This window comes from Thalassophryne amazonica, chromosome 5, assembly GCF_902500255.1.
Source record: "Thalassophryne amazonica chromosome 5, fThaAma1.1, whole genome shotgun sequence".
Lineage (NCBI taxonomy): Eukaryota > Metazoa > Chordata > Actinopteri > Batrachoidiformes > Batrachoididae > Thalassophryne > Thalassophryne amazonica.
Genome location: NC_047107.1, coordinates 44,484,264 through 44,499,046, shown reverse-complemented (window position 1 = coordinate 44,499,046; position 14,783 = coordinate 44,484,264). Strand labels below are relative to the sequence as shown.

At 39.3% G+C, this 14,783-nt stretch overlaps 1 long non-coding RNA gene across 1 annotated transcript in view; it reads left to right on the top strand.

Annotated features, from left to right (window-relative positions):
• The first annotated feature begins 8,158 nt into the window (after positions 1-8,158).
• Positions 8,159-14,783, top strand: part of LOC117510393 — a 100,567-nt gene continuing 93,942 nt past the window's right edge. The window contains exon 1 of the long non-coding RNA XR_004560711.1: positions 8,159-8,277. This is a non-coding gene — a long non-coding RNA (uncharacterized LOC117510393). The remainder of the gene's footprint in view (positions 8,278-14,783) is intronic.

The window sequence follows — 14,783 nt, the reverse complement described above, 5'->3', positions numbered from 1 at the left end:
GGTTATGAGTAATTTTTTCTCTAATAGTTAAAATTTTGTTAGCAAAGAAAGTCATGAAGTCATTACTAGTTAAAGTTAATGGAATACTCAGCTCAATAGAGCTCTGACTGTTTGTCAGCCTGGCTACAGTGCTGACAAGAAACCTGGGGTTGTTCTTATTTTCTTCAATTAGTGATGAGTAGAAAGATGTCCTAGCTTTACGGAGGGCTTTTTTATAGAGCAACAGACTCTTTTTCCAGGCTAAGTGAAGATCTTCTAAATTAGTGAGACGCCATTTCCTCTCCAACTTACGGGTTATCTGCTTTAAGCTACGAGTTTGTGAGTTATACCACGGAGTCAGACACTTCTGATTTAAAGCTCTCTTTTTCAGAGGAGCTACAGCATCCAAAGTTGTCTTCAATGAGGATGTAAAACTATTGACGAGATACTCTATCTCCCTTACAGAGTTTAGGTAGCTACTCTGCACTGTGTTGTTATATGGCATTAGAGAACATAAAGAAGGAATCATATCCTTAAACCTAGTTACAGCGCTTTCTGAAAGACTTCTAGTGTAATGAAACTTATTCCCTACTGCTGCGTAGTCCATCAGAGTAAATGTAAATGTTATTAAGAAATGATCAGACAGAAGGGAGTTTTCAGGGAATACTGTTAAGTCTTCTATTTCCATACCATAAGTCAGAACAAGATCTAAGATATGATTAAAGTGGTGGGTGGACTCATTTACTTTTTGAGCAAAGCCAATAGAGTCTAATAATAGATTAAATGCAGTGTTGAGGCTGTCATTCTCAGCATCTGTGTGGATGTTAAAATCGCCCACTATAATTATCTTATCTGAGCTAAGCACTAAGTCAGACAAAAGGTCTGAAAATTCACAGAGAAACTCACAGTAACGACCAGGTGGACGATAGATAATAACAAATAAAACTGGTTTTTGGGACTTCCAATTTGGATGGACAAGACTAAGAGACAAGCTTTCAAATGAATTAAAGCTCTGTCTGGGTTTTTGATTAATTAATAAGCTGGAATGGAAGATTGCTGCTAATCCTCCGCCCCGGCCCGTGCTACGAGCATTCTGACAGTTAGTGTGACTCGGGGGTGTTGACTCATTTAAACTAACATATTCATCCTTAGCAATCATTTTTCCAGACATGGGGTCAAATACTTTGCATTGTATTTAAATACAAATACTTTAGATTTTTGAATTTCAAATACAAATACTGTGTACTTTTTCAAATACAAATACTTTATATTTTGAGTATTTCAAATACAAATACTTTCTATAAACTATAAACAACAAATCAACACAAAAATTGATAAACCGGTGACAATTTATTGTGAAAATAGCATGACCAAATACTATTGATAAGTAAAGGATTGAATGTTTTATCACAAATTCACTATTATAATATCACAGGCAATAATCAAACTATCACAATATATTCTGTTTCCATCAATATTGCATCCTTTTGTATCCACCATATCACAAAACAATAATAAAATGTCATATCTTCTCATCTCAGCATATTGTATTATTGTATCTCAATCACAATAACGCGGAGCTTATAGTTTTCTGGTGTGTCTCAACACGGTGTCACAGAGATTCCCAAGTTTGAAAAGTATTTGGAAAAGTATTTGGAAAAATACTTGGGATCGGCGATGTATTTGAAATACAAATACAAATACTTTGAATTCAAAATCAGAATATACAAATACAAATATTCTGAAAAATGTATTTAAGTATTTTCAAATACAAATACTTTTGTATTTGGCCCCATGTCTGCATTTTTCTATACTCATTTATACCTTGCTTATAAATATTACTTATTTATAATTGTACTATGGAGCCTGAAATTGTCCTTTTGATTTTAAAATTTGCCAACCATTTTGTTTTGGAAAAAAAACTGCCTAATTACTCTTGGGATTGTTTGAGCCATTCAGGATGCACCTGTTGTATCTTTAATTTTTGGAGGAAATAAAGTTGCATTTGTCAGCCACACTCCAAGAAGCCTTCAAAATGAGACAGACTAGTGAAGCTGCTATGCTGAATGTGGTCAATGAATGCAGTCTTCAAAAGGATGTGACCCCTGAATTGAGACACAGCTACAGTTTTAGGTACAATTTACACTTGGTGACAAATTACACTTATCTCAGTTTTAATGCAGTTTGCATGTTCTCCCTGTGCGCGCGTGGGTTCCCTCCAGGTGCTCTGGTTTCCTCCCACTTCCAAAGACATGCAGGTTAGGTGAAATGGAAACTTTAAATTGACCACATGTGTTTGTCTGTCTATATGTGGCACTGTGATAGACCTGCGTCCTGTCCAGCGTGTACCCCGCCTCACGCTCAGTGACTGCTGGGATAGGCTCCAGCCCCCTGTGACCCTTGATTGGAGTAACCGGGTATAGAAAACAAATGAATTAACTATAAGCATCGGTGTATAACACAATAAATCACAATTATTTATGGTCCGATCTGAACTCAGTGATGTCCTCTCCTGATCACTGCTCTGACTATTTTGACACATGCACAAAGCCTTTCCTGTTGTTATTCTAGTAATGGAGTCATGTTAGGTTTGCTGCTCAAACAGTATCAGGACAGATTTGTAAAGAGAACAGCACAATCACACCACATTGTCCCACAATTTACTTCTGCTTTTCTTCTGCATCAGGCCAGGAAAAACTGGAGGAGCCCGTTCTCTGTATTCTGCAGCCAGACAGTTTGTCACTGGACTCTGCTTAACCAGGACAGTTGTTTGTGTTTATTTCAAATCACTGAAACAGTCAAATATTTTTTTAAGTGTTTTAATATTACTGTACTGCTCACTGCACCACTGTTTCATGCAATCTCACCTGTCTTTTTCTGCTCTCTGAATGTGCTATGCATTTTTTTTTCATTTTTTTTTGAATGGTGTTCACAAAGTATTTTTCTTGTCTTGAAGAGAAGGTATAGGGTATTATATTCTGGCCAATTACATTTGCACATAGCTGCAAGAACTACAAATGGAAAAAAGGAAAACTGTCACCAGGTGTTTTTAATGTTATACATGTTGAATGATGTACAAGTTACCCAATGTATGTTGCTTTTTTCATTAATTTCTTTTTTTCTTCTTATATTCCCATTAAGTCATCAATCTAATAATAATAATAATAATTGATTAATTTATATAGCGCCAAATCACGACTAATCGCCTCAAGGCGCTTCACAAACATCATTTAAAAGCAGAATAAAATGAAATAAGATTAAAACACAATAAAAAATTTAACCATAAAAAGGTAAAAGAAGTAAAATAAATAAAAGGAATAAAAAAAGACACACAATCATATAAAATACTAATGATAAAACAGGGAGAACAAATGTGTCTTCAGCCTGGCTTTAAAAGTCTCCACAGAGTCCGACTGTCATATCTGCGCAGGCAGATCACAGAGCTGGGGCGCAGTGATAGAAAGCTCTGTAACCCACTGACCTTTTCTTCACCCTTGGGACACACAATAGTCCTGCACCCTGTGAACGCAGAGCCCTAGCCGGCACATAGGACTCAACCAGGCCGGCCAGATAGGGGGGTGCCAGTGTGTGATCAATTTTATAGGCCAATAGTAATACTTTAAAATCTGATCTCAAAGAGACCGGAAGCCAGTGAAGGGATGTCAGAACCGGCGTAATATGTTCAAACCTTCTGCTTCGTATCAGAAGTCTGGCAGCAGCATTTTGAACCAGTTGAAGACCCCTGATGCTGGACTGTGGTAAACCAGAAAACAAAGCATTACAGTAGTCAAATCTAGAAGAAACAAAAGCATGAATCAGAGTCTCAGCATCAGCCATAGACAAGATGGGATGAATCTTCACTATATTTCTTAGATAGAAGAAAGCAGTCCTCGAAATGTCCCTAATGTGGAGGTCAAAGGACAACGTGGGATCAAATCTGTGCTTTGATTATGGATCATGGACATGAGTTGGTACCACTGGGTTCCCAGGAGAGTTTAGTTCACTCTAACAATTTCACAGATGCATATTGTAACAAGACTGGTCCTGATGAGATGGTGTACCCACAGTCATCAACATCGCAGCTCACCAAGAATAAATGAATAACAAATTAATAGCAATAATAATACGAGCGCAGCTGCACAAGGCTCGCTCTATGGTAGACGAAGGCACAAACCGGAAATGGCACAACAAATCTTCACAGTGGGGAAAAAGCCTCAAACTGTTGTTGTAAAAAGCCATAAAAAGCCACAAACCGACGGTAGACGAACATAGACATTATAAAGAAGAGTAGACGCCGCATTAGTTGCTGAGGCGCAAGAAATGCGGGCGGCATCTTGGAGCGGTCATCGTAGTGATTCTATCACAAGGCACAGTGAAGGTTTGATTTTATAATCTTATTTTCTTTTTTAATCTTTCTAACATAATATGTGTGAAATACCAAATGTTCCAAAACTTTTAGAGGGCACTGTATCCTAAGCTTATGATGAGTGCAAAATGAGTGTGGTATTATTACTGTTTTGTTTAAGAATGTTGAATTTTCACTGTCGCTGCACTTTGTGTGAAATCACATTCATATCCTATATCATACTGATATGACAATATTGCAACATGATCATTTGGCCATATTGTAGGCAAAAAAAAAAAATGCTTAGGGGGGGGGGCGTCTGGGGGGGCACTGCTCCCCACCCCCCGAAGCTGAAAGGCATAAAAAAAAAAAAAAATTAAAAGGCGGGGGCTGGAGCTCCTCCAGAAGCTGAAAGGCAAAAAATATATTTAAAAGGTGGGGGGTCTGGAAAGGCAAATAAATAAATAAATAAAATAAAAGGCGGGGGTCTCGGACAGCTGAAAGGTTTTAGCCATGCTCATGCTCCACTGAAGCATTTACTCAAAAAAAAGTCTGAAGGACCTAAATGACATGGTGAGATGCTGAAGAGCTTCACTCGTCATGTCCGCAACATATTACAAGTGAATTGCCACACAGCGGTGCGAAGCTCGCTCTATTCGCCCTACTGACGTATCCCATAATCCCTTGCGCGCCAGAGAGTCACTGCAGTCAAACAACATAGAGAATCCACACGATGACAATTGTAAATGAATATTATTCTACAAAAATGTAATTTTTTATGCTTTTCATCACGTTAATAAGAGACTGCTGCATGACACCCTGAAAACTTGCTAAAACAATTATAACAAATAATCCGTGTCTGTTACGTTTAATCTGCGTGGAATTTAATAAGCGCAAACCGAATTTCAGACATATTATATATATTAGTCTGGAACAAAGAGGACAAACAGTGTTGTAAAGAACAATAATCATGACGTTAAAGAGCAAACTTCACTTTCCCCCAGAACGACATGATCAGGAAGCGAGCGTAGCTCACAGCAGCTCCCATTGAAAATAACAGAGAGACAGTCTGTGATTCTCACATGTTTACATAAAACAAATGCAGTAACAACATCTATAAACCCAGAGAATATATTCACAAGAGATTTAAGCACAATATAAAAATAGTTGTATGTTGCGATGTTAATGTTGTTGTCCGTGTGCAGCGGTTAAAGTGCAGCGTCAGGGTCGGACTGGGAACAAATTTCGGCCCTGGCATTTTACTCTGGATCAGCCCACTATTGGCCCGATGAATCCACCCCCAAACACACACATCCATACCAAACCCCCAATGAACAAATACTATACACCTAAACACCATGAACACACACCTAAACACACACTTTCACTGTCATTTCATCTTGATCATAGTACAAAATGGAAGCAAAAGCACACAGGTGGAAAAAAGCTTTTGTGTCTCCAAAGTGTGTGTGTGTGTGTGTGTGTGTGTGTGTGTGTGTGTGTGTGTGTGTGTGTGTGTGTGTGTGTGTGTGTGTGTGTGTGTGTGTGTGTGTGTGTGTGTGTGTCTGAGTGAGAGTGAGAGAGAAAATTAAGGTAATATTTTGCATGAACAGTACTGAGTGGAATGGAGGCAAAAAAGAAGATTGAAAACCTTAAATAACTTGACTAACTAATAACACCAAAACCTTTAAATTAAATTGGTTAAAATTAATTAACAGTGTAGAGGACAAAGCAAATGAAGTATACAAAACCATTTAATTAAATGTGTTGGTAAACTTGGGTTTGTCTGACTATAAGTGTCTTGTGTGTACTCAGTGGCTGAGTTAGAATTTCTTTAAAAAACATGCAAATTGCTATTTTAGGGTTTTGTTTTGTTTTTAAACTGAGCAAATAATTTGTTTTAGAGTGTGAAATACTCCAAAGAATACTTCACTTCTGTGAACTGATCCTCATAATGTGTAAAGTGAAATCAAAATACCAGCACGGCTACAGCTTTGAACACTGTTACAAACAGCCCCGGCCTCCCCTATTACCATTATAACTGGTCTGCTGTCGCAATAAAGATCACAGCTTTGATCCCCTAAAACAAACAAAAAACATCACTCATTTGTTTTATCTTAAATTTTCACCCTCGTTTCCACACCAGGAGCAACATTCGGGAATAAATCCGAGCAGCAGGGACAGAAGTCCAGGTGCCGAGGACTCAGTCCATTCACAGGGGCGCAGTGTTGCCAGATATGAAATATGAAACTATCGTACCAAAACCTCAAAATGATCGTATTTTGGGAGAAATGATCGTACACAAACAAAACGCATACAACGTAGCTATTTTAGCGTTTTTTTTTCATTTCCAAAGAATTTTATGTCACATTTTTAAACAGTAATTATAGTAATGGGGAAACTAGAACGCACTACTAGAAAGAACACTGCAGGGGCGGGAGCGGCCGCCTGCTCCTCCTGCAATCTGATTGGCCACCCTGTATGCTTCTCCAATTGTCATTGGCTGTTGGTCATGTCAATCATTGTGCTCGATGTAAGTCATCGTTGTGTGATCAAACGGAAACAAAACTGAAACCTAGAATAAGACTGCGCCGTGTATTAAACACTACAGAACTTTTATTTTGACACAAATTCAGGAAGTGGTTCTGCAGCTGCGCCGATTAAATGCTGTAGCTTCACTGATCACCGACTTTGCTCGTGTTGACAGCAGCGCGCGGTTCGAGAACACTGTATTTCCATAATCTCTATAAATATGGGAGGGCCGGCCCACGCACGTGAAAACGTGCAGCGGCCCACCGGGTAAATGCCCCAAATCACAGATTATCAGTCCGAGTATGTGCAGCGTGATCAGAGCGTCTCAATGCAGTTCTCAATGTTATTGAGATCCTGCAGCGCGGCGACCTCTTTGAGGTTTTGCGGGATTTGAAACGTCAATAGGGCGAATGGTAGACAAAGGCACAAACCGGAAATGGCACAAAAAATTACCTGGGTGGGAAAAAGCGACAAACCGGACACTGTCGTAAAAAGCTGTAAAAAGCCACAAACCGATGGTAGATGAAGCTGCAAACCGGAAATGACATGGTGACATGCTGAAGAGCTTCGCTTGTTCATGTCTGCGACATATACATATTAATAAATAATAACAACGTTATATGTACAGTTATCTTCATGAGCTAATGAGGCTGATCCTCCACATTCTACATTAGCTAATTTTTTAAATAAAGTTTATAAAGTTTGCATTTATTTAAGGACGAAGTTGATTTGCTTAAAAGAGTTGAGCCCAAGATCTGAATCCAACAGGCGAACACCAGATCTTCCACGTCCATGTGTGCGTGAGGCTTCAATCAACGCCTGCGTACAAATGGAGTGGTAAGATGGCCGATGCGAGGCTTCACTTGTTCGTCGCTCTATCCAGACTTCATAATACAGCTAAAGGCTGACGGTGTGGCGACAAAAGCACGTGAAGGCTCTCAAGAGAACGCTTTTTAAAACATTATTTGTAATAAATTATTTAATTATTTGTAATAAGTACAAAATATCTGTACCATAAAAAAAAAAAAAAAAATCAGAAAAAGATGCAAAAGTAACGAAGCTACTTATCACACATACACTCCAGTGCACATTTAAATATTGCCATACCGTTGTGAAGTTTTCAAACATGATTTGATCTGACTTGAGAACAGCTGAGCTGCTCCTGCGGGTCAAATGTGTGGATTTGGGTGATTTTACGCCACAGAAGTCCAACCACATGTTTAGACGGAGCCACTCACACCCCCACCGGTGTTTTCGTATGTGCTCATTTGCATAAACATGAGTAATTTATGAATAATAAATATACGCGCGCGCGGCGGGGGCCGTTAATTTGCAACTCGCCGCCACATCCACACTTTTATCTCGTCAGCGGCTGCTGAAGCCCGCAAAAAGCAGAATGAAAAGAAATGATGCTCTAACAGGTATGTGCTGCGGACTCTTTTCTTATCCTAAGATTTGAACTTGGGCTCTTTCTGTGCGCTGTGGTTTTACGGCGTGCACCGCGCCGTCTCGTCCTCTGCGTTGCATAAACATGAAGTGTCGATGCATTATTGATGAGAGCATGGCAGCGTTTATTGTACATGTGTGCGTGCGCGCGCCGGAGTGGCGTGCGTCAACTTGTGCACGTCTGCGTTTTGACACCTACTTAGCTGTGTTGTTTGGAATCATGCTTTAGGGCGATCTTTATGACCGCATTTGTGCTTATTTTTCATGTTATGATAATGCAAAATAGTTTATGTCTCACACACACACACACACACACACACACACACACAAAACAAAAAACAAAACAATTCATTCTGTCTGAGTGAGGTTGTCGTGCTCCTCGTCATCTCTACGAGGATTGTTCAGAGTAGTTTTTATTAAGATGCTGTATTCACAGTTTCATATCGTGTTTTTTTTGAAGGGTAACACCGTTTTATTGTTAAAAGTTGAATTGTGTGTACGTTTCAATTTAATCTAGGGGAGACTGGAGTCGGTTGTTACACAGGTTGGTAAGGGGCGGAGTCAGAGGCAGTGTCAGCGTTACAGGAAGGCCTTGGGTTCCAAACCTGCGAACAAAGATCACTGTGCCCCTCAACAAACCAACAAATAAACAAATCTGAAATACTTTTCCAGATGTATGCGTAAAAGTTGTTCATATGATACATACGTATTAATACTGGAATGCAAAAAAGCACAAACACACAATAAATAATAATAATAATAATAATAATAATTAGGAAAGTCACTTTGATTTGTCCCTTCACTGCATGCATATTACAAAACTGTGTTACGCAATATAGTGGGGCGGCATAGCAAAACAATTGTTCATTTTGTGATAAATGCATGGAATCTGGCACACATATTCTAAATGAACTAATGTTTATTTACAGATATGGAGCCATCTTGGAGCTGACGTCTAATGAGCTACAGGGGTCAATAAAGAATTACACAGGGGTCAAAAGTTAAAGTTGCTCCAATTTTGGTAAAAAAAGTGATGCAAATTGTTGTTTGAAATAAAAGGATTAATAAATAAAATAGTTTTGACTGCGTTGACTGCTTGGTCTCCAAAGTAAAGGTCAAACAAGGTCGACGTCTATTGGATTCTATGATATGTGACATAGGTTACCCCTTAACATGATAACTAAGCATGACAGATGGTGCAAACTGTTCCTTTTTAAAATGCTATTAACTCAACCAATAATTTGCATTATTGTTTTTTTACCAAAATTGGAGCAACTTTAACTTTTGACCCCTGTACCAACTGAAACTGACCTTTTGTCACCATTTTTGCTGTTTTTACCCCCCATGGAATTCAGTCATAGATAGTCTAAACTATACCTTTTTGGAATCGTTATGATCAGACAAATAATGTGGTATAGTTTTCAACATGATTGGTGCATTTTAAAATTTTGACCCCCGTAGTTTTTATTGACCCCTGTATTTATTGACCCCTGTAGTTCATTAGAGGTCAGCTCCAGGATGATTCCATATCTGAAAATAAACAATAGTTAATTTAGAATATATGGGCCAAATTCTATGCTTTTATCACAAAATGAACAATTTTTATGGAAATTTTAGCTAAGCTGCACCTCTAATACATAACATCAATCAATCAATCAATTTTTTTATATAGCGCCAAATCACAACAAACAGTTGCCCCAAGGCGCTTTATATTGTAAGGCAAGGCCATACAATAATTATGTAAAACCCCAATGGTCAAAACGACCCCCTGTGAGCAAGCACTTGGCTACAGTGGGAAGGAAAAACTCCCTTTTAACAGGAAGAAACCTCCAGCAGAACCAGGCTCAGGGAGGGGCAGTCTTCTGCTGGGACTGGTTGGGGCTGAGGGAGAGAACCAGGAAAAAGACATGCTGTGGAGGGGAGCATAGATCGATCACTAATGATTAAATGCAGAGTGGTGCATACAGAGCAAAAAGAGAAAGAAACAGTGCATCATGGGAACCCCCCAGCAGTCTACGTCTATAGCAGCATAACTAAGGGATGGTTCAGGGTCACCTGATCCAGCCCTAACTATAAGCTTTAGCAAAAAGGAAAGTTTTAAGCCTAATCTTAAAAGTAGAGAGGGTGTCTGTCTCCCTGATCTGAATTGGGAGCTGGTTCCACAGGAGAGGAGCCTGAAAGCTGAAGGCTCTGCCTCCCATTCTACTCTTACAAACCCTAGGAACTACAAGTAAGCCTGCAGTCTGAGAGCGAAGCGCTCTATTGGGGTGATATGGTACTATGAGGTCCCTAAGATAAGATGGGACCTGATTATTCAAAACCTTATAAGTAAGAAGAAGAATTTTAAATTCTATTCTAGAATTAACAGGAAGCCAAACAACATAAATATGAACAGTCAAGGTGGTAAACAATTCCATGCTAACTTAGACTTCTCTTTTTATAGAGAATTCTGCAGCGGGCGGTGCTTAATGTTCTTGAAAATTATGTAATTCAGAGTGCAGGCCTTTCCAGCTCATCAAAAAAGGGCAGATATTTAAATTTTAATAAAAGCTATGTGACATCAGGTGAAGCCAGTAGTGCTTCCCCCTCCCGCCCCCTCTGTCAAATTCAGCTGCCCGTCCATTCATTCATTTCTGGCGTTGACACTGGTCGGAGGTGTAAAACTTAAAGCAGCTCTGACACATGGCTGAGTCTGGTGCTGAGTCCTCCAGAGTGGCAACCAGTGGATCAAGGTTTGAGGCTTGGTGTGCTTCTCTACATGGCTCACCCAAATTGGGAAAGATTTGTTAAACTTGTACCAGTTTTGAACACACTCAAAACTTTCAGGAGCTCAGCCAGATTCACTCAACTTGGAGCAACTCTGAAAATATCAGGAGTTGAGGATGAGCTCATCTGGAGTGAACACCAAGTTGAGCTTGAGCCGACCACAGTGTGAGTAATACCCCCATCACACATACACTGATTGAGGCCGAATTGCGTCAGAATTACACGTCTGGCCACAATCGGGAAATATTGAGGTGCTCTGAAGACCTGCAGACGGTAGTCTGTGAGCATCTACAACCCCTGGCAAAAATTATGGAATCACCGGCCTCAGAGGATGTTCATTCAGTTGTTTAATTTTGTAGAAAAAAAGCAGATCACAGACATGACACAAAACTAAAGTCATTTCAAATGGCAACTTTCTGGCTTTAAGAAACACTATAAGAAATCAAGAAAAAAAGATTGTGGCAGTCAGTAACGGTTACTTTTTTAGACCAAGCAGAGGAAAAAAATATGGAATCACTCAATTCTGAGGAAATCACCCTGTAAATTTTCATCCCCCAAATTAACACCTGCATCAAATCAGATCTGCTCATTGACATTGACCCTATGTGTCTTTTTGCAAGGAATGTTTTCACAGTTTTTGCTCTATGGCAAGATGCATTATCATCTTGAAAAATCAATTCAATCAATCAATTTTTTTTTTATATAGCGCCAAATCACAACAAACAGTTGCCCCAAGGTGCTTTATACTGTAAGGCAAAAGCCATACAATAATTACAGAAAAACCCCAACGGTCAAAACGACCCCCTACGAGCAAGCACTTGGCGACAGTGGGAAGGAAAAACTCCCTTTTAACAGGAAGAAACCTCCAGCAGAACCAGGCTCAGGGAGGGGCAGTCTTCTGCTGGGACTGGTTGGGGCTGACGGAGAGAACCAGGAAAAAGACATGCTGTGGAGGGGAGCAGAGATCGATCACTAATGATTAAATGCAGAGTGGTGCATACAGAGCAAAAAGAGAAAGAAACAGTGCATCATCAAAAATGATTTCATCATCCCCAAACATCCTTTCAATTGTCCAAAATATCAACATAAACTTGTGCATTTATTGATGATGTAATGACAGCCATCTCCCCACTGCCTTTACCTGACATGCAGCCCCATATCATCAATGACTGTGGAAATTTACATGTTCTCTTCAGGCAGTCATCTTTATAAATCTCATTGGAACGGCACCAAACAAAAGTTCCAGCATCATCACCTTGCCCAATGCAGATTTGAGATTCATCACTGAATATGACTTTCATCCAGTCATCCACAGTCCACAATTGCTTTTCCTTAGCCCATTGTAACCTTGTTTTTTCTGTTTAGGTGTTAATGATGGCTTTCATTTAGCTTTTCTGTATGTAAATCCCATTTCCTTTAGGTGGTTTCTTACAGTTCGGTCACAGACGTTGACTCCAGTTTCCAGATCCAGATCTGATTTGATGCAGGTGTTAGGTGTTTTTGGGATGAAAATTTACAGGGTGATTCCATAATTTATTCCTCAGAATTGAGTGAGTCCATATTTTTTTCCTCTGCTTGGTCTAAAAAAGTAACTGTTACTGACTGCCACAATCTTTTTTTCTTGATTTCTTATAGTGTTTCTTAAAGCCAGAAAGTTGCCATTTGAAATGACTTTAGTTTTGTGTCATGTCTGTGATCTGCTTTTTTTCTACAAAATTAAACAACTGAATGAACATCCTCCGAGGCCGGTGATTCCATAATTATTGCCAGGGGTTGTAGTTGTATAACCACAGTTTTTCATGATTTTTTCACATCTGTGAGGTATGGAGTCAACCAACTTGTGGCACCTTTCAGGTGTTATTCCACTCCAACATTCTTTAACAACATTCCACAGTTCATTCACATTTCTTGGTTTTGCTTCAGAAACAGCTTTTTGATGTCACCCCACAAGTTCTCAATTGGATTTAGGTCCGGGGATTGGGCAGGCCACTCCAAAACATTACTTTTGTTGGTTTGGAACCAAGATTTTGCTCAGTTACTAGTGTGCTTGGGGTCATTGTCTTGTTGAAACACCCATTTCAAGGACATGTCCTCTTCAGCATAAGGCAACATGACCTCTTCAAGTATTTTGACATATCCAAACTGATCCATGATACCTGGTATGCGATATATAGGCCCAACACCATAGTAGGGGAAACATGCCCATATCATGATGCTTGCACCACCATGTTTCACTGTCTTCACTGTGAACTGTGGCTTGAATTCAGAGTTTGGGGGTCGTCTCACAAACTGTCTGTGGCCGTTGGACCCAAAAAGAACAATTTTACTCTCATCAGTCCACAAAATATTCCTCCATTTCTCTTTAGGCCAGCTGATGTGTTCTTTGGCAAATTGTAACCTCTTCTGCACGTCTTTTATTTAACAGAGGGACTTTGTGGGGGATTCTTGCAAATAAATTAGCTTCACATAGGCATCTTCTAACTGTCACAGCACTTACAGGTAACTCCAGACTGTCTTCGATCATCCTGGAGCTGATCAATGGGTGATGGTTGTTGTCCGTTTTCTTCCACGCGTCTGTTTTTTTTTTTTTGTCCATTTTAAAGCATTGGAGATCATTGTAGATGAAAAGCCTATAATTTTTTGCACCTGCGTATAAGTTTTCCCCTCTCCAATCAACTTTTTAATCAGACTACGCTGTTCTTCTGAACAATGTCTTGAACGTCCCATTTTCCTCAGGCTTTCAAAGAGAAAAGCATGTTCAACAGGTGCTGGCTTCATCCTTAAATAGGGGACACCTGATTCACACCTGTATGTGCCACAGAATTGATGAACTCACTGACTGAATGCCAGACTACTATTATTGTGAACACCCCATTTTCTACTTTTTTTTACTAATAGACCAATTTCATAGCCTTAAGAGTGTGCATATCATGAATGCTTGGTCTTGTTGGATTTATGAGAAAATCCCTGCTGCAGTGTGTGCAAACCTGGTGAAAAACTACAGGAAACGTTTGACCTCTGTAATTGCAAACAAAGGCTACTGTACCAAATATTAACATTGATTTTCACAGGTGTTCAAATACTTATTTGCAGCAGTAACATACAAATAAATTATTTTAAAAAATCATACATTGTGATTTCCTGATTTTTTTTAGATTATGTCTTTCACAGATTGCTGTTGTGTTACTTTTCACCATGTGTGGTGTGTGTATACTGCAATAATGCTAATCTTACAACTTACATATGGGTATATGACATATCACCACTGTAAATGTCAAATTCAGTGTATTATACCTGTACCAGAGAACTGAGTCAACAGCTTAGAAAGTGTTGATCTGACTGCAACAAGCTTCCTATTTCAGTTCAGTTCAATAAAATGTATTTATGTAGCACCAAATCACAACATAAGTCACCCCAAGGTGCTTCACATGGGTTAGGTCTAACTGTGAGTGAGCACATAGGCGCGACCATGATGAGGAAAAACTCCCTCTGCTAATTTTTGAGGAAGAAACCTCAAGCAGACCAGACTCAGAGAGGCGGCCCACTGCTTAGGCCATTCTAACAGTAACACAGATCCGACAAACAAATTATAAACAAAGAATCATCAAACATGCAAAATAAAATGAAGTTCAAAATTAAGTTTAAAAGTCCAATTGAAGGTTGTTGTAAATGTCCCCATCAGTGCTCATTTTGGCAGTCATAGGTAAGTACGCAG